Source organism: Gobio gobio (genome assembly GCF_949357685.1).
Source record: "Gobio gobio genome assembly, chromosome: 15".
Lineage (NCBI taxonomy): Eukaryota > Metazoa > Chordata > Actinopteri > Cypriniformes > Gobionidae > Gobio > Gobio gobio.
The window spans coordinates 50,646,158-50,671,811 of record NC_137108.1 but is presented as its reverse complement, the minus strand read 5'-3'; the positions used below and the strand labels follow the sequence as shown (position 1 = coordinate 50,671,811).

General features: G+C 36.1%; 1 protein-coding gene across 1 annotated transcript in view; it reads right to left on the bottom strand.

Moving 5' to 3' along the window:
- The window catches only part of rftn1b (raftlin, lipid raft linker 1b), a gene marked incomplete at its 3' end in the record, with an annotated part of 223,971 nt that extends 201,787 nt beyond the window's left edge, over nt 1-22,184 (bottom strand). Inside the window, exon 1 of the mRNA XM_079838147.1 lies at nt 21,768-22,184. The remainder of the gene's footprint in view (nt 1-21,767) is intronic.
- Nucleotides 22,185-25,654: the final 3,470 nt, after the last annotated feature.

Sequence of the window (25,654 nt, the reverse complement as noted above, 5' to 3'; positions counted from 1 at the left end):
AACACTTCTCCTGTGACTCTTCAGATCTGTCTGAAGCCTGTTGATGAGCTTCAGCTAGGCGTCTTATATCACACGCCACAGGAAATGTGTGTTAAGATGATAATTCTCACAGCAAAGACCCATCGGGGAGAAGCGATGAGCCGACTATGCCGTTCATTCCTGCTCAATAACTAACATGCCACGGACAAAAGCTCAATGTCACGGTTTGCGGCTCTGCTCAAAGCTGCGGTTCACAAGGACCGTTTCCTGACTTGTGTTTTTGTCAGTTCAGCAGGGAAATGCTCTCCTGGGGTCGGAATGAGGCAGTCTCCCTGTTTGGACTTCCTCCTTCCTTCCTGGATGTCCTGGTCCCAACAAAGAGCCCTCACCTGAGCAGGGCATTGTGGGGGAATTTGGACACACTTTGAAGGCAAGTCCAGATCCCAAAAAAAAGTGCCATGAAAGCATCATAACCGTGTATGGTACGTATTATGTTCCAATCTTTGATTGCATTTGTTGTGCATTTGATTAAAAAAGACAAAATAACAAAGATTTTAGAGGATTATTGTCTTTTGGTCACTTAATGTATAACAGAAAAAGGCCTAAACCTAATATTTCTTAACCCTCTGGTGCTCTTCATCTGGCAGTCAAAAAAGAAAAAGTAAAAACCAACAAACATATATACATACAATATATATATATATATAAATTGCAATGATATGCATATAGTATATTTTAGTTCGATTATGTTTTTTATTAATATTTTGTAATTTTAGGGGATTTTATGGAATTGCATGTATTATATTAAAATGCAATGAAATGCATGTATTATATTTTTGTTTGATAGTGTTTTTATTTAATATTTTGTATTTTTAGGGGATTTATGGAATTGCATGTATTATATTAAAATGCAATGAAATGCATGTATTATATTTTTGTTCGATAGTGTTTTTATTTAATATTTTGTATTTTTAGAGGATTTTATGGAATTGCATGTATTATATTAAAATGCAATGAAATGCATGTATTATATTTTTGTTCGATAATGTTTTTTATTAATATTTTGTATTTTTAGGGGATTTTATGGAATTGCATGTATTATATTAAAATGCAATGAAATGCATGTATTATATTTTTGTTCGATAGTGTTTTTATTTAATATTTTGTATTTTTAGAGGATTTTATGGAATTGCATGTATTATATTTTTGTTCGATAGTGTTTTTATTTAATATTTTGTATTTTTAGGGAATTTTATGGAATTGCATGTATTATATTTTTGTTCGATAATGTTTTTTATTAATATTTTGTATTTTTAGGGGATTTTATGGAATTGCTTGTATTATATTAAAATGCAATGAAATGCATGTATTATATTTTTGTTCGATGTTTTTTATTAATATTTTGTATTTTTAGGGGATTTTATGGTACTAAACTATATTTGTGCAGTAGTTATGATTAGGGATGTCCAGATCCGATCACATGATTGGAAATCGGGCCCGATCAGGTGGTTTCAGACTCGATCGGAATCGGATGTTACCTCCCGATCAGGACTCGGATATATATATGTATATATATTCTCATTTTTGAACACATCTATAGTTATGCGGTGTCACAGAGTTGGCAACAGCAGCCGCATGACATCACTTTGTTGCAGAGACGCTATTGGTTAAATAAGGTGAATTAAATAAAAAATAAGGAACATCCTGAATCAGTTTTTTCGCTCTTCTTAATTCTTTTTTTATGTATTATAGAAGTATCGGATCGGGACTCTGTATCGTAGATACTCAAATTCAAATGACTCGGACTCGAGGGCAAGGACATCCCTAGTTATGATCCATTTATTCACTTTTTGAGCATGGACTTGAAAATGACATTTCCAACTTAAACTTTTATAAATCTGAAGTTTAGTCTGTTTTTAAAGAAGACACCTGGCAGATTATTGCTGAAGTGAAAAGTGGTTTAAAAAGTTAAATGTAAAAAAAAAAAGGTCACAAAAGTTTATAGTTATGAAAAATGCACAAAAATACTGTTTTTAATTTTTATTAATGAAATATATATTTTCCGAAATACCTTTTACTCTAAAACTGCGAGAAAATAAAAGCCATAAATCTAAACTAGTTGTGTTCTAAATTTGAGGTTGATATCTCAATAAATGAGCTTTCAGTCAGATTTAATTTGTTTGCTTCCACTAGATGAAATTAATTTCCCATTCCGCTCATTTTTGACTGTGACAATTTTTTCAGAAACATTTAACCTTTTAGATTTTTTTTTTGTGTGTTCACATAGCAAGTGCCAAAAAACTCAACCCAAGTTTCGTACCATTCCAATAAAGTAAAAAAAAAACAAATAGAGATTTTAGAGGATTATTGTCTTTTGGTCACATAATGTATAATGGAAAATGGCCTAAACCCAATTTATCTTAAACCTCTGGTGCTCTTCATGTGGCAGTCAAAAAAAAAAAAATATATATATATATACATTGCAATGAAATGCATGTAGTATATTTTAGTGTGATAATGTTTTTAATTAATATTTTGTCATTTTAGGGGATTTTATGGAAATGCATGTGTATAATATATAAATTGCAATGAAATGCATGTATTATAATTTTGTTCGATAGTGTTTTTATTTAATATTTTGTATAGGGGATTTTATGGTACTAAACTATATGCAGTAGTTATGATCCATTTATTCACTTTTTGAGCTTGGACTTGAAAATGACATTTCAAACTTAAACTTTTATAAATCTTGAATGCTTTAGAGAGACTGACGTTTGGTGGGTTTTTAAAGAAGACACTTGACAAATTATTGCTGAAGTGAAAAGTGGTTTAAAAGTTAAATGTAAAAAAAAAGCTCACATAAAGTTTATAGTTATGAAAAATGCACCAAAATACTGTTTTTAATTTTTATTAATGAAATATATATTTTCCGAAATACATTTTACTCTAAAACTGCGAGAAAATAAAAGGAAAATAATATAAATAAATAAATCTAAACTAGGTGTGTTCTAAATTTGAGGTTGATATCTCAATAAATGAGCTTTCAGTCAGATTTAATTTGTTTGCTTCCACTAGATGAAATTAATTTCCCATTCATTTCTAATGTGCTCAGTTTTGACTGTGACAATTTTTTCAGAAACATTTAACCTTTTCGATTTTTTTTGTGTGTTCACATAAAGTGCCAAAAACTCTACCAAATTTCGCACCATTGCAATGAAGTAAAAAAAAAAGATAACAAAAAAGACCAAATTGCAGCAGAGAGTAAAAAAAGAAAAGAAGAAAAACAAGGGCAATATATATATAATATATATTATATTTAACTCCCCTTAATGAATTTAAAATCCCATAGATTCATTAAATACAAGAAAAAATAAAAATTCTTGTATTTATTTAATATTTAGGACTTTTGGGAAAATAGATATTCGTCCCAAAAGCACAGATTATTCTGAACTTTCTCACTTTTATCAATTATTTGGAAGAGCTGATCGTCTCTCCTTAAAACATTCCCGTGTACATTTCCGTCTAAAAACAAGAAATACAAATCATAAATGTGTTATTTATGCATAAATATTATATTATAATGAATGCTAATCCAAATGAGAAAATTCATTAGTGAAATCCATTGTGTCAATATTTTGCTGATCAATTAGCAAAAACATCTAATCAACTTTTTCAAAGGTGCAGCAAAAAAATATGATTATGAATAAAGCGTTTCAAACGTGTGAGATTCCCAGTAAATAATGTTTTCCGGAGACGTGTAGGGAATATAGTGTACAATCACTTTCGGCTGAAGTTAAAGGAGAGACGCATTTCCTGGGTAAAGATAAACAAAATGTCACAGCATAATTTGGACAGAAATCGGGGTTAATTGGTGTCTTGGGAAAGCGTTCCTACTTTATGTCCCTACAAGCTCCCGAGCCGCTGCTTCCCTGCCTGTTTATGAATAATTAGAAAAAATAAGGACCCAGGTACAATAAAAGCCACTGAATCCAATCTGGCATGTTCTAGACACACTGCAACTCGTCTGACAGATTGTCTCTTTAAAATCCCGTTCGCCGCAGCCCTCGGATGGGAGGAGGGGGACACTTTCCCTCTCTTTCCCTCTCTTCCCTCTCTTTCCCTCTCTTTCCGTCTCTTTCCCTTTTGTTCGGCATGAACCTCGAGAACCCATCCGCTCGCCGTCCAAGGTCTGGGCACGGAAACCCAGACGCAGCGGATGGAATTGCCATGGGAACGGGCCCCTTGACAACCATTTCATACCCAAGAGAAGAAAAGAGAGCAATATCTCTCTCCTTTTATTCGCTTTCTTTGAGATCCTCTCTCATATTCTCATTCTCTCTCGTCTGTCCGTTCTCTGGCTTTCACTCTGATTTCTCAGATTCTAATTTTCTTTATATGCCACTTTTTATTTTATAAGACAGATATAATGTGATGCTAGATTGAGATTGTGCTACTGTATTAGTGTCCAAAAGTGATATTTTGCTTTTAATGATACTGATAATACAAATAAATAATAATACCAAATAAATAATAGTTTGATTATACCATCAAAGTATGAGGAAAATATATAATATATATATATATATATATATATATATATATATATATATATATATATATATATATATATATATATATATATATATATATATATATATATATATATATATATATATATATATATATATAAAATATAAAAAATAAACATATATGTAAATAAAATATAAAGATATATATATAAATAAAGTATAAATAAAATATACAAAAAATTATGTAAATAAAATATATTAAAATATATATATTTTTTATATTTTATTTATATATTTTTTTATTTACACATATTTTTTATATTTTATTTATATATATATATATATATATTTATATTTACATATATATATATATATATATATATATATATTTATACATATATACATTTATTTTATTTTATTCATATATATATATATATTTTTTATATTTTATTTATATATATATATCTTTTTTTATATTTTATAAAATATATTAAACAAAAAAAGAATATATATATATATATATATATATATATATATATATATATATATATATATATAAAATATACAAAATATATATGTAAATATACAAAATATATATGTAAATAATATATATATATATATATACATACATACAAAATTATTTGGCAAGCTACAGGTTTTATTTCACTATGCAAAGAAAATGCATAGAAAAACAAAAAGCTGACAGGAAGATGCAATATAATCAGTTATTAATATTTCATTGGTTCTCTCTTGTCTTTGCCTGTGTTCATAATCATAATCCTTGAAAATAAAACCATCGACTCCAAGCACAACAACGCAATATGCTGACAAAAAATATTAATAACAATATTTGAATAAAGGGTGAAGATGTCAATTTTCCTAGGATGTGTGGTTATGAGCAGACGGTGGGCTTTATAATATTTGTTCACTGTAAATGCACACAAAGAAGTTATGAAGCAAAAGTTCAAATTGCTATCTGTTTTATAATATTAGTTTTATTGGTTTGAACTTAAAGTGAACTTTTGTTAACAGTCAGACTTGTTAATTTGTTAAGAATAATCAGATTTTTAGGTTTACGTACAAGTCTCAGATGAAAAGTATCTTCCTTAAAAATATTAAGTATTCATGTATTATCCAAAAAAATAGACATTTTAATACATTCACCATTTTAAGAATGAGATAAATATGCTTTCACTACACTTGTCATAAAAAAAGAAAAACTGTTGGTAACACTTAAAGCCTTTATGTATAATGCATTATAATAGTATTTTAATGCATTAGTTATGCCTTATAATGCATTGTAACCAGATATAATACCTTTTTTAGAAAGTATAATGCATACAAACATCCAACTTCAGATGCAACAAGGAATCTGTGAATATTACAATGCATTTTAACTTTGGTTATAATTACTTATGAAAAGAAGGCATAACATTATGACCACCTTCCTAATATTGTGTTTGTCCCCCTTTTGCTGACCATTATACAGTTTCGGAGATGCTCTGACCCAGTTCATAATGTTATGCCTGATCGGTGTGTAAAGGCTTTATGTGACGTGTTAACAAACAGTTTTGTTTCCTTTGAACCTTAAGTGCAATGGATGTTTAATGCTCTTCAATGAACCATCGATGTCAATTAAGAAGGTTTATTTTTAAAGCGAAAGAGAGTTTTCTCATCGCACCCTCCCCAGTGTCCATATGGGAGACCGCATGTTGTGCGAGAGTGTGAGACTGTTTTCAGTGGAAAAAATCCAGTACATTTGCAATGTGCTGATGAAAGCAATCAGTCTCTTTTCTTCAAAGAAAATCTGCACTTTAGCAGAAACTGTTCACTGTATGATGAGCTTCCCTATTAAAACAAACAACATTTGCCACTCAAGCACAGTATCGAACATAATGAGTCGATCAATATCGCCGCAATTTTCCTGGCCAAGTCTTCAAGACGCGGCTTTATTGTTGCCTGTTAAACAGAAAGCGTGCGCTTTGATTCTTCTCTGTTGTGTCTAGGCATCGCCAGAGGCCTGAATATTTGTGGCAGGAGCTCGTCGCTGCGACAGGAGGCAAGAACCTAATCTTCCCGCGCATCCAGGAAGCGTAATCCGTTCAAAGTGGCACCTCGCGCAGGAGAAGAACAAAAATTACCATTCATCTTCCATCAAGGCGCACAGCTAAAGCTGCGTTTCATCTCCTCAACTGACTCAGCCGAGGAGAAGCTGCGCCGACAGCGAATGTGACATCTGATTTGTAGGCTGTCTAATCACAGGAGAGGGTGAACATCTCTCGCAGAAGGGCTGTGTTCGCGGAGGAGAGGCCGTCCTGATTCACCAGATCACAGGGAATGCGGAAAGGCACGGTACGAGGCCAGGAACGTTTCAGACGCACGTCCCAATTATCTAAATTAGATTTAATTGAGCTCGAGAGAGGATTCTCTATCCTAATTAGGTTAGCAAAATATTGAAGCTTCGTGTGTATTAATCACACCAGCCAAGCTGCCGATGAAGAGGATGAGGATAAAGGTAGAATAAACATCTGCAGGAGTTTGAAAAGACATGTGACCAGGGCCGTTTCTAGCCATTTTGACGCCCTCTGCCAAATCCTTATTGGCACCCCCCAGACAAATCTTAAAGGGTTAGTTCACCCAAAAATGAAAATTCTGTCATTAATTACTCACCCTCATGTCGTTGGACACCCGTCAGACCTCCGTTCATCTTCAGACACAAATGAAGATATTTTAGTGTAAATCTGATGGCTCTGAAAGGCCTCCATTGGCTCAACTTTACACTCTCAAGACCCTTAAAAGGTACTAAAGACGTCGTTACAAAGTCCATCTCACTACAGTGGCTCTACAATAACTTTATGGAGTGACGATAATAGTTTTTGTGCGCAAAAAAAACTAAATAACGACTTATATAGTGATGACGATTTCAAAACACGGCATCATGAAGCTTCGAAGCGTTATGAATCAGTGAGTCGATTCATGATTCGGATCGCGTGTCAAACCGCCAAACTGCTGAAATTTGGCGATTCAAACCGCTGAATCGACTCACTGATTCATAACGCTTCAAAGCTTCATGAGGTCGTGTTTTGAAATCGTCATCACTATATAAGTCGTTATTTAGGGGTTTTTTTGCGCACAAAAACTATTCTCGCCGATTCATAAAGTTATTGTAGAACCACTGTAGTGAGATGGACTTTGTAACGACGTCTTTAGTGTCTTTTAAGGGTCTTGAGAGTGTAAAGTGCCATTGTGCCAATGGAGGCCTTTCAGAGTCATCAGATTTACACTAAAATATCTTCATTTGTGTTCCGAAGATGAACGGAGGTCTGACGGGTGTCGAACGACATGAGGGTAAGTCATTAATGACAGAATTTTCATTTTTGGGTGAACTAACCCTTTAACAAATACAAACATGCATACCATTTTGGAGCTGTAATCTTTATTAACAAATATATACAAATACAATTTGGAAACTACGTATAAAAGCTGGCCCCACTTTATATTAGGTGGCCTTAACTACTATGTACTTACTGTGTTTATATTGTATTGCAAAAATACTTTTGCTGATGTTGAGGTGGATACGGGTAAAGTTAGGGGCAGGTGTGGTGGTATGGGTAAGTTTAAGGGTAGGGTTAGGGACAGGTGTGGTGGTATGGGTAAGTTTAAGGGTAGGGTTAGGGACAGGTGTGGTGGTATGGGTAAGTTTAAGGGTAGGGTTAGGGACAGGTGTGGTGGTATTGGTAAGTTTAAGGGTAGGGTTAGGGACAGGTGTGGTGGTGTGGGTAAGTTTAAGGGTAGGGTTAGGGACAGGTGTGGTGGTATGGGTAAGTTTAAGGGTAGGGTTAGGGACAGGTGTGGTGGTGTGGGTAAGTTTAAGGGTAGGGTTAGGGATAGGTGTGGTGGTATGGGTAAGTTTAAGGGTAGGGTTAGGGACAGGTGTGGTGGTATTGGTAAGTTTAAGGGTAGGGTTAGGGACAGGTGTGGTGGTATTGGTAAGTTTAAGGGTAGGGTTAGGGACAGGTGTGGTGGTATTGGTAAGTTTAAGGGTAGGGTTAGGGACAGGTGTGGTGGTATGGGTAAGTTTAAGGGTAGGGTTAGGGACAGGTGTGGTGGTATTGGTAAGTTTAAGGGTAGGGTTAGGGACAGGTGTGGTGGTATTGGTAAGTTTAAGGGTAGGGTTAGGGACAGGTGTGGTGGTATGGGTAAGTTTAAGGGTAGGGTTAGGGACAGGTGTGGTGGTATGGGTAAGTTTAAGGGTAGGGTTAGGGACAGGTGTGGTGGTATGGGTAAGTTTAAGGGTAGGGTTAGGGACAGGTGTGGTGGTATGGGTAAGTTTAAGGGTAGGGTTAGGGACAGGTGTGGTGGTATGGGTAAGTTTAAGGGTAGGGTTAGGGACAGGTGTGGTGGTATTGGTAAGTTTAAGGGTAGGGTTAGGGACAGGTGTGGTGGTATGGGTAAGTTTAAGGGTAGAGTTAGGGACAGGTGTGGTGGTATGGGTAAGTTTAAGGGTAGGGTTAGGGACAGATGTGGTGGTATGGGTAAGTTTAAGGGTAGGGTTAGGGACAGGTGTGGTGGTGTGGGTAAGTTTAAGGGTAGGGTTAGGGACAGGTGTGGTGGTATTGGTAAGTTTAAGGGTAGGGTTAGGGACAGGTGTGGTGGTATTGGTAAGTTTAAGGGTAGGGTTAGGGACAGGTGTGGTGGTATGGGTAAGTTTAAGGGTAGGGTTAGGGACAGGTGTTGTGGTGTGGGTAAGTTTAAGGGTAGGGTTAGGGACAGGTGTGGTGGTGTGGGTAAGTTTAAGGGTAGGGTTAGGGACAGGTGTGGTGGTATGGGTAAGTTTAAGGGTAGGGTTAGGGACAGGTGTGGTGGTATGGGTAAGTTTAAGGGTAGGGTTAGGGACAGGTGTGGTGGTATGGGTAAGTTTAAGGGTAGGGTTAGGGATAGGTTTGGTGGTATGGGTAAGTTTAAGGGTAGGGTTAGGGACAGGTGTGGTGGTATGGGTAAGTTTAAGGGTAGGGTTAGGGACAGGTGTGGTGGTGTGGGTAAGTTTAAGGGTAGGGTTAGGGACAGGTGTGGTGGTATGGGTAAGTTTAAGGGTAGGGTTAGGGACAGGTGTGGTGGTATGGGTAAGTTTAAGGGTAGAGTTAGGGACAGGTGTGGTGGTATGGGTAAGTTTAAGGGTAGGGTTAGGGGCAGGTGTGGTGGTATGGGTCAGTTTAAGGGTAGGGTTAGGGACAGGTGTGGTGGTATGGGTAAGTTTAAGGGTAGGGTTAGGGACAGGTGTGGTGGTGTGGGTAAGTTTAAGGGTAGGGTTAGGGACAGGTGTGGTGGTATGGGTAAGTTTAAGGGTAGGGTTAGGGACAGGTGTGGTGGTATGGGTAAGTTTAAGGGTAGGGTTAGGGATAGGTGTGGTGGTATGGGTAAGTTTAAGGGTAGGGTTAGGGACAGGTGTGGTGGTGTGGGTCAGTTTAAGGGTAGGGTTAGGGACAGGTGTGGTGGTATGGGTAAGTTTAAGGGTAGGGTTAGGGACAGGTGTGGTGGTATGGGTAAGTTTAAGGGTAGGGTTAGGGACAGGTGTGGTGGTGTGGGTCAGTTTAAGGGTAGGGTTAGGGACAGGTGTGGTATGGGTAAGTTTAAGGGTAGGGTTAGGGACAGGTGTGGTGGTGTGGGTAAGTTTAAGGGTAGGGTTAGGGACAGGTGTGGTGGTATGGGTAAGTTTAAGGGTAGGGTTAGGGACAGGTGTGGTGGTATTGGTAAGTTTAAGGGTAGGGTTAGGGACAGGTGTGGTGGTATGGGTAAGTTTAAGGGTAGGGTTAGGGACAGGTGTGGTGGTGTGGGTAAGTTTAAGGGTAGGGTTAGGGACAGGTGTGGTGGTATGGGTAAGTTTAAGGGTAGGGTTAGGGACAGGTGTGGTGGTGTGGGTAAGTTTAAGGGTAGGGTTAGGGACAGGTGTGGTGGTGTGGGTCAGTTTAAGGGTAGGGTTAGGGACAGGTGTGGTGGTGTGGGTAAGTTTAAGGGTAGAGTTAGGGACAGGTGTGGTGGTATGGGTAAGTTTAAGGGTAGGGTTAGGGACAGGTGTGGTGGTGTGGGTAAGTTTAAGGGTAGGGTTAGGGACAGGTGTGGTGGTGTGGGTAAGTTTAAGGGTAGGGTTAGGGACAGGTGTGGTGGTATTGGTAAGTTTAAGGGTAGAGTTAGGGACAGGTGTGGTGGTATGGGTAAGTTTAAGGGTAGGGTTAGGGACAGGTGTGGTGGTATTGGTAAGTTTAAGGGTAGGGTTAGGGACAGGTGTGGTGGTGTGGGTCAGTTTAAGGGTAGGGTTAGGGACAGGTGTGGTGGTGTGGGTAAGTTTAAGGGTAGGGTTAGGGACAGGTGTGGTGGTGTGGGTCAGTTTAAGGGTAGAGTTAGGGACAGGTGTGGTGGTGTGGGTCAGTTTAAGGGTAGGGTTAGGGACAGGTGTGGTGGTGTGGGTAAGTTTAAGGGTAGAGTTAGGGACAGGTGTGGTGGTGTGGGTAAGTTTAAGGGTAGGGTTAGGGACAGGTGTGGTGGTGTGGGTAAGTTTAAGGGTAGGGTTAGGGACAGGTGTGGTGGTATGGGTAAGTTTAAGGGTAGAGTTAGGGACAGGTGTGGTGGTGTGGGTAAGTTTAAGGGTAGGGTTAGGGACAGGTGTGGTAGTATGGGTAAGTTTAAGGGTAGAGTTAGGGACAGGTGTGGTGGTATTGGTAAGTTTAAGGGTAGGGTTAGGGACAGGTGTGGTGGTATGGGTAAGTTTAAGGGTAGGGTTAGGGACAGGTGTGGTGGTATGGGTAAGTTTAAGGGTAGAGTTAGGTACAGGTGTGGTGGTATGGGTAAGTTTAAGGGTAGGGTTAGGGACAGGTGTGGTGGTATTGGTAAGTTTAAGGGTAGGGTTAGGGACAGGTGTGGTGGTATGGGTAAGTTTAAGGGTAGGGTTAGGGACAGGTGTGGTGGTATGGGTAAGTTTAAGGGTAGAGTTAGGTACAGGTGTGGTGGTATGGGTAAGTTTAAGGGTAGGGTTAGGGACAGGTGTGGTGGTATTGGTAAGTTTAAGGGTAGGGTTAGGGACAGGTATGGTGGTATGGGTAAGTTTAAGGGTAGGGTTAGGGACAGGTGTGGTGGTATGGGTAAGTTTAAGGGTAGAGTTAGGTACAGGTGTGGTGGTATGGGTAAGTTTAAGGGTAGGGTTAGGGACAGGTGTGGTGGTATGGGTAAGTTTAAGGGTAGGGTTAGGGACAGGTGTGGTGGTATGGGTAAGTTTAAGGGTAGGGTTAGGGACAGGTGTGGTGGTATGGGTAAGTTTAAGGGTAGAGTTAGGGACAGGTGTGGTGGTATGGGTAAGTTTAAGGGTAGGGTTAGATGTAAGGGAAGTGTCAACAGTGTAATTATAAATGTAACTACAGAAATTAATACAGATGTAATTACATACAGGTATATTTAAAAATGTAAGTACAATGTAAAGACATGTATGTACACAATAAGTGCATTGTATCAAATTATTAATTAAAATATTAGTACATAGTAGTTAAGGCCACCTAATATAAAGTGGGTCCTTGACCAGTCACATGAAAGTAACAAGAATAAATAATGATTCAGTGCGGTCTTTATTTCTCATTGACGCTTGAACTTCCCCTTTAAATAACGCAACGTTATTCCCTGTACGACACTATTAGAACTGAATGAATCGATTCAACATTCAAAGCCATCCGTAAAGATGCATTCAATTCGACAAAGCGGTTTAATAAAGGATGTAATATATATTGTGAATTAGCACATTTTATTATGCTATTTTTAAAATGGCCGTTACATGGAACAATTACACACTGATCCAAAAACACACACCTTTTGGAGGTGCAAGTAAGAGAAGAATGCTCCATAGAGTCAAAATATAATAATATCATGAAATGCTAAAGTTAGCTTATATCTTGCCTCTATAATACACACCGAGAAATATTACACTATCTGCCCATTTCACAGCGTGATTTCTCGACTGCCACAAATACAGATTTGTGCACTTTTTATTGTACCTGTTTTTTTAATTGGCCTTTGAATTTAGCTTTATTGTGTGGTTAAAAAAAGCGTTCCCTTGCCAAAGCTTTGACCGAGCTCTGATCTGATGGTGTCGAGCGCTCCAAATGCAAACTTTACATCCAACATTCAGACAGTAATTGACAGTAACTCTGATCCAATAGTGTTAGGGGAACCAATCATATTTCAGGGTGGCCTTGACACTCTTTACACACACCCCTGATATGCGTTCATTGGCGCCCGCCTAGTTCTCCTATGCCTAAAAATGGCCCTGCATGTGACTTATAATGTAAAGGAAATTACAGATATTCTCATCAGAGCTCAGTAATCTCAACAAGTGCTGCGTCCCAATTCATCTGCTTATACTACGCCCTCCAAGTAAAAGTACTACACCTTGTTTACTCAGAAAACCCAAGTTAAGATTCATTTATTCGTTTGAGTGCAGATGCAATATAACGTGGATAACATTGAATATTATAAATGTCTTTTTGGCAGGTTAGAGACTGATTATTATTCACTCAAACCCCATAACCATTGGTCCCGCACATCCGCCATGCTTGTAGTTTTATTCGTGTTTGTAGTTCTAATCTGAGCTGTTAGGATCTGCATTTCGGATTCTAACCCGGAAAAAGTAGAGCATCCGGGTAACTTTGAAAACTCATTTCAACATACCACGATTTGGGACACACTTATTCTAATTTCAAATACCATTTTAGTATGGATATTATGCGATGTGGGATGCAGTAAATGTCTCAAACCGTGCCAAGGATTGCCCTATGGAGGCCCTAAAGGGACATGGTGATGGAAAAACAGGGACAATTTATATTTCAATGCTTTTGCATTCTCTCGCAAAAGTTCTGCATTCACCAAGACACTTTGTGTCCTCTTAAAAATGTTTGTGTTCACTCGCAAAACAATATTAATTTAGTGTTCTTGCATTCCCCCGGAAACTTTGCGTTCGCTCGCAAAAAAAGTAGCATTTGAAATAATATGAGTTGGGAGGAAAAACTATATTTCAGTGCGTTTTGAGCAAACACTGTTTCTCGGGAAAAGTTAACATAACTTAAAATTGTAAGGCAACTTGCTGCACAGCTTTTTTGAGTTCACTCAGCTTTTAAACAGTAGTAGTTCACACAACTCAATTAACTGAGTAATGTCACGTCTCCCAATTTAAGATCTTTTGTTCAGCTGATTTGAGTTTGTATAGTTTTTTGATTTTGTGTTGAAAATTATTTATTACCATCAGTGTTTTCTTTAGGTGGGCAGTTTGACGACTTTTTAATGTTAGTGTTTCTCCGGCTGCTGAATAAGAATATAATCATTGTGTAGTGGCTTAATTTGCTGATTTTATGACTGAGTTTAATATGAACACTACTATTAACTTTGTTTTATTGGGATTCTAGAAAAGAGCCAGCACGGTTTTAATCAGAAAAGCTGAATAAGATTTAAAAACAGATTGTACACTAAGCACTTTGACCTCTTGTGAGATTTACTCCCACAGATATCAAGAATCAGCCTATGAATCTCAATAATGGTGACATGCTTCATACCGCAATGCATTCTGGGAGCCATGGATGAGTTTTGCATGATGCACCTAGAATGCATCGTGAACTTGTTGCAATTTGTATGCTTGTTAACTTGAATTTACAGTTAATACTAGGTTGGTCCAGCGAACTTCTTTTCCCTGGTTTAGCAAACTTTTTTGCATTTAATTGTCCAGTGAACTAAAACATAATCATTAGTCTATATTTTTGTTGGTTGGGTTTTTTACAGTGAGCATGCAGTTGTTCAGAGAGAACACAAATGTTTGTGAAAACGAACACAAAGTTTCTCAGGGGCATGCAGTACTTTTGCAAGTGAACGCAAAAGCATTGAAATATAATTTGTCATAATTGCCATAGTTGCATCAAAATTTCAGAGATATCAATATAAAAGTATGCATCTTTTTCATCAAAAAACAAATTTTCGGCTTTTCAAAAACGGCTGTTGAATGCTTGATTCCGATTAGTTGATGGACGTTTTACGGTGTGCCATTTTTTTCAGGGAAACGTACGACTAAAGTAGATCCAGCAGGTTTTGACCGCATTACAGTTCTGTATCACTCCGCCAAATGATTTCAGTTTCAAAGGTCCTTACAGCCGACAACAGCAAAAGAACCAAAACACACTGACAGAGCAAAGTAAACAATAGGATAAAAACACTAATTATGTCCATGTTTTTTGCCACAAAATTAAGTTTTAATGTACGGAAAGCACACACACGGACACACACTCTCACAGAAATGTGTTGTTAGCGCCACTCTGATGATTTTATCAGTGAAATAGTTTAGCATCAGGTCATTCACACACACTTAATCTCTCTCTCTAATAACTGCATTAGTCTGCATATCAATGGCTCAAGCCTCCATTACGAGCTCTAAAATGACGTTTTGGAATCAGCAACAGAGGCGTGGGATGAGCGATTTTTAAAACTGTCTCTATGGTGTTGGTCTTTGGTGTTTTCAACTAAAAATGGAAAACTTTTAAAGCGTTTTGGCCGTTCATTTACACAACAACATTTTTTTGGGGGCCTGAAAATGCAAACTTTTTGAAAACTGGTTTCAAAGTGCAAGTTTTTGAAAGCGATAGCGTTATTAGCGGCGTTTACATTACCCTTTTCTTTCAAATGTGAGTTTATATCTTGCAATAATAACTTTTTTCCTCTTGTTGTGAGATGTAACCTCACAAGTGCAAGTTATAAAGTCTAAAAATACTCCGAATTGTGAGTTTATATCTCACAATTAGCGTTATTAGCGTTTCCGTTACCCTTCAAATTGCTAATTGAAAATACGCCCAATGGAAACATGTCAATTTCGTAAAAAAATCCCATATATCGCAAAAACAAATGTTTACACTCCCATGAGGTGGTTTTTCAGTTAATTCAAAAATGGATTATTTAGCAAAAAACTGCAATGGGAACCGTTTTTTCCGCATTTACAGGTCACCTGGTGTACGTAAAAGTCACATGATCATTCTTCTGTGAAATCGTGCACTATAACCTCAGAAACACCTCATACGTGCCGCTCAAGTATAAGGGCTTTCCTTGCCATTAATGCGTGGATAACACGCCTACGTCTCCTTCCATTCAAATAATGGCTAGTGCGGTGACTGCGATATACGTAAACCTACACAGTTGTAAGATATAAAGTCCAATTCACGCCCCAATGGAAACACAATTACGCAAAAACTCCCATATATCGCCATTTAAAACAAAACGCTCGCATGAGGTGGTTTTTCAGGTAATTTGTAAAAGGAATATTTCGCACAACCAACTTTTTTCCCTCAAATGAAGTTTGCAATAATTACTTTTTTTCTCAGAATTGTGAGATATAAACATGCAATTGTTAGTTATAAAGTGCAATTCTGACGGAAACATGACTGACAATTCTGACTTATAACTGGAAATTGAGTTTATCACGCAATTCTGGGAAAAAAGTCAGAATTGTGAGAGAATTTTTTTGTTCTCTAGCGGAAACGAGCTTTCATAAAATGATGATGTCGTGCTTATGCGTGTTACGTGTTCGGTGACATCGCCATCTACTGGCCTGGCAGCAGAACACAGCGTTTTAAGTTGTTTCCGTGTGAACGGGGATCGTTTGGACAATGTTGTCGTCCGTTTTTAGTACGTTATTGTTGTGTAATCATACCCTAAGAACTCACACACTCCAGATTGTCCCAGTAAACAATAGAGCTGGGTAAAAAAATATGGATTTCTCGATTTTGATCGATTCTCATTTTTACGAACCGATATCGATTCATAAATCCCAAGAATCGATTAGTCGTCCTGTTTTTCAGATGATGAACGGGACATTGTAGCGCATTCAATAAATCACAATAATCTTTGTGCTTTGTTACTATTGATATGAAACAAAGTCTCAGATTTCATCCATTTTATTACGAAATCCAAATGGTGTTTTAGCGCTGTGGCGTGAGATCGCTCTGGTGCAGCTCAAGAGGCACATGAACGGATCTTCTCTTCCACCTTAATACCAGTTACAGCGAGAAATAAACATGAATGAGCATCTGAAAGTGTGTAAAATATACTGTACAACTTACAGAAATCTGTATCATGTCACATGGAATAGCTCAATCAGTGTTTCACCCGCGGAAAGACGTCAGAAAAACCATATCCAGCGTCCATAAACTCATTAGTCAGCAAGAAAAATTAACTCTAGAGAGGAGCATATATGCTAAATATATGCACCATATTACATATTCATTATCATTTTTTAATGTTCTTCAATATTTAATGCATGCTTGAATAAATCTGGCAAGTTTTTATGACAGCCACCATTTAAATGTTTATATTTCACGTAACTTTATTATTTTAAAAAAGTGTAATGTAAGTGTTTGTATACAAAATGGTCAATTTTTACCTTCAATATTACAGTAGGCTACAACTGACACCCATAGTTTACAGCATTAGTTTAGAAAATTTGCCATATTGTACCCGATATACAGTGGCATGAAAAAGGGTGTGAACCGCTTGCAGAATCTGTGAAAATTGGAATAATTTTAACTAAATAAGAGGGATCATACAAAATGCATGTTATTTTTTTATTAGTACTGTCCTGAATAAGATATTTTACATTGAAAATGTTTACATATAGTCCACAAGACAAAAAAATTGCTGAATTTATTAAAATAACCCTGATAAAAAGTTTCTGAACCATTGATTCTCAGTGCTGTGTGTCGTTCCCTGGATGATCCACGGCTGTGTGTGTGTGTGTGTGTGTGTGTGTGTGTGTGTGTGTGTGTGTGTGTGTGTGTGTGTGTGTCGTTCCCTGGATGACCCACGGCTGTGTGTGTGTTTTGTGATGGTTGTTCACGAGTCCCTTGTTTGTCCTGAGCAGTTAAACTGCCCAATGTTCTTCAGAAAAATCCTCCAGGTCCTGCACATTCTTCAGTTTTCCAGCCTCTTTTTCGTATTTGAACTCTCTCCAGCAATGACTGTATGATTTTAACATCCATCTTTTCACACTGAGGACGATTGAGGGACTCAAACACAACTATTAAACATGGTTCAAACATTCACTGATGCTCCAGAAGGAAACAAAGCATTTGAAGATCAAGGTAAATTGTACTTAATTTGTCTTCCGGGAAACATGCAAGTATCTTCTGTTGCTTCTGAAGGGCAGTACTAAATGAAAAAAAATTATATTTAAACAAAATAAGAAAAATTTGGACATCTTCATCCTGTTCAAAAGTTTTCACCCCCGATCTCTTAATGCATTGTTTCCTTCTGGAGCTTCAGTGAATGTTTGAACCTTGTTTAGTAGTTGTGTTTGAGTCCCTCAATCATCCTCAGTGTGAAAAGATGGATCTTAAAATCATACAGTCATTGCTGGAGAGGGTTCAAATATGAAAAAGAGGCTGGAAAACTGAAGAATGTGCAGGACCTGGACAATTTTTCTGAAGAACATTGGGCAGTTTAACTGCTCAGGACAAACAAGGGACTCAAGAACAACCATCACAAAACACACAAACAGCCGTGGGTCATCCAGGGAACGACACACACACACACACACACACACACAGCCGTGGATCATCCAGGGAACGACACACAGCACTGAGAATCAATGGTTCAGAAACTTTTTATCAGGGTTATTTTAATAAATTCAGCTATTTTTTTGTCTTGTGGACTATATGTAAACATTTTCAATGTAAAATATCTTATTCAGGACAGTACTAAATAAAAAATAACATGCATTTTGTATGATCCCTCTTATTTGGTTAACATTATTCCCATTTTCACAGATTCTGCAAGCGGTTCACACACTTTTTCATGCCACTGTATATCCAAAATAATCCATATTGAATGGAATTGGGAAATTTGTGTCAGTAAACAACCATAGCATCATGTCTGCAATAGGCGAGTACCACTCCAGATTTTCAGTATTGTTTCTCCTCTCAGAGCTGTAATAAAAGGTTCCAGCTGATGCACATATGACAGTGAAGTCAGCATTAGTGTGCGCTGCGAGAGAAAAGCGAGGACGCGTGGGGTCGGAGCCCGTGATGCGATGCTCCAGATTCCTCCGGGACAACAGCAGCTCTGTGTGTCGACTCCTGAGGCCAACCTCCGTCTGGAACTGATTAATGACACTTTGCCTTCTCGCTTCTCTTTTCTTACACTCCTTTCTTAAAGGGCGTTCACACTGACAGCGATTTGCGTTCATTTACAGGAGAGTTCTGGCACTGTGAGCGACAGCCGGGCTATCGGGACAACTGGACATTAGCATACTGACACACTAATCAGTGTTTCATATGCATGCTGTGTACAGAGTGCAGAATTTCTATAGGTATGTATGGGATACTTTACAAAACGTGCACAATGCAATGCACTCGACTAACTCTTTCTTGACTCGTTTATTCATCAGTACGCCAAAGAATTTGTACAAGAGCTATTTTATCATTTCCAAAATGATGCCACATGCAATGCAATGCGACAGCAACGTTTAAAAACCAGTTGTTATTGCAAAAAAAACAACACTATTAAAAGTCGTTTTTGGGGATTCAAATACAGTTGAAATGATGGGTTGTAATGCTGTCTTTGTATTGACGTATATATGTTTTTTTATTGTAAAGAAGCATTTATGCCTTGATAAATGCATGTATTTTTCCTCTGAAATGGAAAAAAAAAACATAAATATTGAAAAAATATTGAAAATTAGAAATGTTGCCTTTGGTAATTAACTGAAATAAGTGTAAGCTAGAGTACTAAAATAAAACTGAAATATGCATATAGATATTAATAAGAAAATTACTAAAACTTAAATGAAAATGTTAAATATAAAAATAAAAGCTAATTCAATATATTAATACTATAATATTATATAAATAATACTGAGATAACACTGTTAAAAACACTTAATTATATTAATTATTTAAATAAATTGTGCACGTCTATTTCCAGCCTTAAAAAGTTTGACCATAAACAAACATTCCCAGAGATTTTGTGCAAAATCCTTATAAAAACATAACAATCGTATCAATTTTTAAAATATAAGACATGATGGGTTGTAATGCTGTCTCTGTATTGACGTATATATCTTTTTTTTATAGTAAAGAAGCATTTATGCCTCGATAAATGTGCATTTTTCCTCTGAAATGGAAAAGAATTATAAAATAAGATATAAATATTAGATGAAAAACTTAAATGAAAATTAGAAATGTTGCCTTTGGTAATTAACAAAAATAAGTTTAAGCTAGAGTACTTAAATAAAACTGAAATATACATATAAATATATAAAAAAATACATGTAATTACATTTTAAATATAAAAATAAAAGCTAATTCAATATATTAAAACTATAATAGTATATAAATAACACTGATATATTTTTAATAATATGGTAATATTTTTAATACATTTTGCACTTTTATTCCCAGCCTCTTTTTAAAAAAAACCAGTGATTGTTGAGCAAAATCCTTATAAAAGCTTAAAACATGACATTCACCTCAAGGTTTAAAAAGTCTATTTTTATGTTATATTTCAGTCACAAACTAACATTTGACGAGCGACAGGGAATATTGTTGGACGCTAGATTTTAATTTTTGCAGCATTGCAAAAGAAAACCCCGCCTACAGCCAAATCTCATTGGTCCAAAACTGCGTTCCGCATAACAGCTGGAACGAAAGTAGCGTTCACAGATTTATTTTCTTCCAGATTGTGACGAAAATCCAAGTGAAACTGATTAGGGGAAAAAAAAATGTAGGACTTGCATCGGTTGTCGATTGGATGGAGGCGGATCTGAATGCGAGATAGCGAAAGGGGGCGGAGTCTAAGCAGATTCAATGATTGGGTAAAAAATGATTTGTTCCCAGTAAGATCAATAACATTTCATGCTTTCTTTAAACATCAGATATCTATATACCCTATTCATTAACAACATGTATTCTTATTTCTGTGCCATAGTTATTATATTGATTAATAATAGATAGTTAGCTAATCCGTGTGCTTTGTAAATGTGCAGTTCTGAAATGCATAACATGTACAAATCAATTTAAATTGTAATGTAGAAAAGCATTTACATCATTTAGCATTTAAAGCATTACATTAAATTTGTATCGTGAAAAGCGCTATACAAATAAATTTGAATTGAATTGAATCTTCATATCGTTCCACATCACACCGCATTTTGGCTTTCGGTGTGTTTTTGGACTTGTTTTCCAGTACAAATCTCTTAAATCAAGGTGTGTTTACACTGGAGAAGCAGAATCACACAAGTTATTAAGTCTGGTTTAGTGTGCAATTGACAAGATGAAGCACGCGTTTATGCTTCCGAAAAAATCAACTGAATTCAAAGCTTTATTATTTTTCTGACCACATTGGAAGATATTTGTTCTTGCTTTAAGCAAGTGAAACTGATTAAGGAAAAAGAAAAACTTGCATCGGTTGTCGATTGGATGGAGGCGGATCTGAATGCGAGATAGCGAAAGGGGGCGGAGTCTAAGTGGATTCAATGATTGGAGACGTTCAACATACGTCACAAGTCTGTCGTTTCGCCAGTTTGATTTAAATGACTGGGTAAAAAATGATTTGTTCCCAGTAAGATCAATAACATTTCATGCTTTCTTTAAACATCACATATCTTCAGACCGCATTTTGGCTTTCGTGTGTTTTTGGTCTTGTATTCCAGTACAAATCTCTTAAATCAAGGTGTGTTTACACTGGAGAAGCAGCATTACACAAGTTATTAAGTCTGGTTTAGTGGGAAATTGACAAGATGAAGCTCGCGTTTATGCTTCCGAAAAAATCAACTGAATTCAAAGCGAAAACGTGATTATTTTTCTGACCACATTGGAAGATATTTGTTCTCGCTTTAAGCCTAAACTCAGTTTCTCATTCAGTCATGCTTTCAGAATGTTTCGCTGTTAGCTTTGCAATGAATTTAACGAAATCCTCTGCTTTCAGACAAACAGCTGAAGAAGCACTGAAGGTAAGTGTGCAGTCTTCCTGTCAGGATCACACTTTGCACATGTGACTCAAACTAAAGCATTGATCTGTGAGATGTGTGTGTGTGTGGATAAAGACGTTCGCTGTTGCACATCCTCACACAGTGGCAAACTTGTGGCTTGTGGCTTCCCATGATTGATTGTTTATCAGCTGCGCTGTTGTAGTGTTGACTTTCCTCCTAGACAGACGGCATGCCTTACGGAAGAATCAATGGAGACGGCTGCTTACCTGTTGTGAAGGTGTCGAGTTGAGAGTGCTGGTACAATTCCGGTTGGATGTGACAGCAGAGTAATAATAAGAAGAAGAAGCAGCGAGGATCGCCGGACGGCGAGTGGAGCGGATCAGTCCTCCTGCGGCAGGCGGCTAGCGGAGCGCAGAAGACTCACTAGGTCATGCTCAAAGTATGTCTGTGCAATGTTCTGCAAGCTCAGGGAAACCACATCCTCTGACATACCTCCTCTATCCTGCTGCCTGCGTGCCTCTCTCTCTCGCTCTCTCTCTCTGACTGTCTGAGATGACAGACCGAGCTGACCCAGACACAGTTCACTCCCTCTCTCTCTCGCTCTCTCTCTCTCTCTCTCTCTCTCTTTCGTGCGCGGCTTCTTCAGCAACCGACTCAGTTCCTGCCCACCAACTGAAGAATCCGACTGAGGAGGAGGAGGTGCTGAAAACGAGAGAGAGAGAGAGAGAGAGAGGAGGGGAGCAGTTCTTTTAGAAATTACATTGAAATAAAAAGAAAGAATGGCGAGAATGCAGCGTGCCTGAGGATTGAGAGAGCATGAGAATAACCAAAACACTGAGTGAGAATTCGGCTCTAATATCTCACAGGTTTCTGCAAGACCGCAGTGAGATTACACACACAGAGCAAATTAGTTTCTCACCGTACAAATGCTGTGAGATTTCGTATTTAAACAGCTTCTTTATAACAGCAGGACCGACCTCCAAAACGAAAACAACAACATGTGCATGAATTATGAAAACCTTTAGGATTTTGTTCACTTTAGTGGGCAGTATGTGTTTTAACTGAAGAGACACTGTATAAAACATAACACCGCAATAGTGTGTCTATTTAACAAACCAATGAATGCATTTATGTAAAATCATGTGAAAACTATAAAAAATATAAACGCAAAATATTGTTAAGTTGAACTAACATGAGGACGTGATTCCATCAGAGATCTCTACAATCTCCAGCTCAGATTATGTAGTGTGTTTACCAGAGTATGTTGTCGATTTACCCTTATGAGCTGATAATTCAGATTATGTTCAAGATGGACACATTTCTACCAAAGCTCTCCTCTGAGAAAACCTAGAGATCAGGTGTTTTCAATCTCATCTGAAATGAGCAGTTTTGGGAGTAACACATTACAAGTAAAGTAACGCATTACAAGTAACATGCATTATGTAATCAGATTACTTTATGATGTAAGGAGTAAAGTAACGCATTACAAGTAACATGCATTATGTAATCAGATTACTTTATGATGTTAGGAGTAAAGTAACACATTAAAAGTAACATGCATTATGTAATCAGATTACTTTATGATGTAATGAGTAAAGTAACACATTACAAGTAACATGCATTATGTAATCAGATTACTTTATGATGTAATGAGTAAAGTAACACATTACAAGTAACATGCATTATGTAATCAGATTACTTTATGATGTATGGAGTAAAGTAACACATTACAAGTAACTTGCATTATGTAATCAGATTACTTTATGATGTATGGAGTAAAGTAACACATTACAAGTAACATGCATTATGTAATCAGATTACTTTATGATGTTAGGAGTAAAGTAACACATTACAAGTAACATACATTATGTAATCAGATTACTTTATGATGTATGGAGTAAAGTAACACATTACAAGTAACATGCATTATGTAATCAGATTACTTTATGATGTAATGAGTAAAGTAACACATTACAAGTAACATACATTATGTAATCAGATTACTTTTTGATGTTACGAGTAAAGTAACACATTACAAGTAACATGCATTATGTAATCAGATTACTTTATGATGTAAGGAGTAAAGTAACACATTACAAGTAACATACATTATGTAATCAGATTACTTTATGATGTAATTAGTAAAGTAACACATTACAAGTAACATGCATTATGTAATCAGATTACTTTATGATGTAAGGAATAAAGTAACACATTACAAGTAACATGCATTATGTAATCAGATTACTTTATTATGTTAGGAGTAAAGTAACACATTAAAAGTAACATGCATTATGTAATCAGATTACTTTATGATGTAAGGAGTAAAGTAACACATTACAAGTAACTTGCATTATGTAATCAGATTACTTTTTGATGTTAAGAGTAAAGTAACACATTACAAGTAACATACTTTATGTAATCAGATTACTTTATGATGTAATGAGTAAAGTAACACATTACAAGTAACATGCATTATGTAATCAGATTACTTTATGATGTTAGGAGTAAAGTAACACATTACAAGTAACATGCATTATGTAATCAGATTACTTTATGATGTAATGAGTAAAGTAACACATTACAAGTAACATGCATTATGTAATCAGATTACTTTTTGATGTTACGAGTAAAGTAACACATTACAAATAACATGCATTATGTAATCAGATTACTTTATGATGTAAGGAGTAAAGTAACACATTACAAATAACATGCATTATGTAATCTGATTACTTTTTGATGTTACGAGTAAAGTAACACATTACAAGTAATATGCATTATGTAATCAGATTACTTTATGATGTAATGAGTAAAGTAACACATTACAAGTAACATGCATTATGTAATCAGATTACTTTATGATGTAATGAGTAAAGTAACACATTACAAGTAACATGCATTATGTAATCAGATTACTTTTTGATGTTACGAGTAAAGTAACACATTACAAGTAACATACTTTATGTAATCAGATTACTTTATGATGTAAGGAGTAAAGTAACACATTACAAGTAACATACATTATGTAATCAGATTACTTTATATTACGAGTAAAGTAACACATTACAAGTAACATACATTATGTAATCAGATTACTTTATATTACGAGTAAAGTAACACATTACAAGTAACATGCATTATGTAATCAGATTACTTTATGATGTTAGGAGTAAAGTAACACATTACAAGTAACATGCATTATGTAATCAGATTACTTTATGATGTAATGAGTAAAGTAACACATTACAAGTAACATGCATTATGTAATCAGATTACTTTTTGATGTTACGAGTAAAGTAACACATTACAAATAACATGCATTATGTAATCAGATTACTTTATGATGTAAGGAGTAAAGTAACACATTACAAATAACATGCATTATGTAATCTGATTACTTTTTGATGTTACGAGTAAAGTAACACATTACAAGTAATATGCATTATGTAATCAGATTACTTTATGATGTAATGAGTAAAGTAACACATTACAAGTAACATGCATTATGTAATCAGATTACTTTATGATGTAATGAGTAAAGTAACACATTACAAGTAACATGCATTATGTAATCAGATTACTTTTTGATGTTACGAGTAAAGTAACACATTACAAGTAACATACTTTATGTAATCAGATTACTTTATGATGTAAGGAGTAAAGTAACACATTACAAGTAACATACATTATGTAATCAGATTACTTTATATTACGAGTAAAGTAACACATTACAAGTAACATACATTATGTAATCAGATTACTTTATATTACGAGTAAAGTAACACATTACAAGTAACATGCATTATGTAATCAGATTACTTTATGATGTTAGGAGTAAAGTAACACATTACAAGTAACATGCATTATGTAATCAGATTACTTTATATTACGAGTAAAGTAACACATTACAATTAACATGCATTATGTAATCAGATTACTTTATGATGTTAGGAGTAAAGTAACACATTACAAGTAACATACATTATGTAATCAGATTACTTTATGATGTAAGGAGTAAAGTAACACATTACAAGTAACATACATTATGTAATCAGATTACTTTATGATGTAAGGAGTAAAGTAACACATTACAAGTAACATACATTATGTAATCAGATTACTTTATGATGTAATGAGTAAAGTAACACAT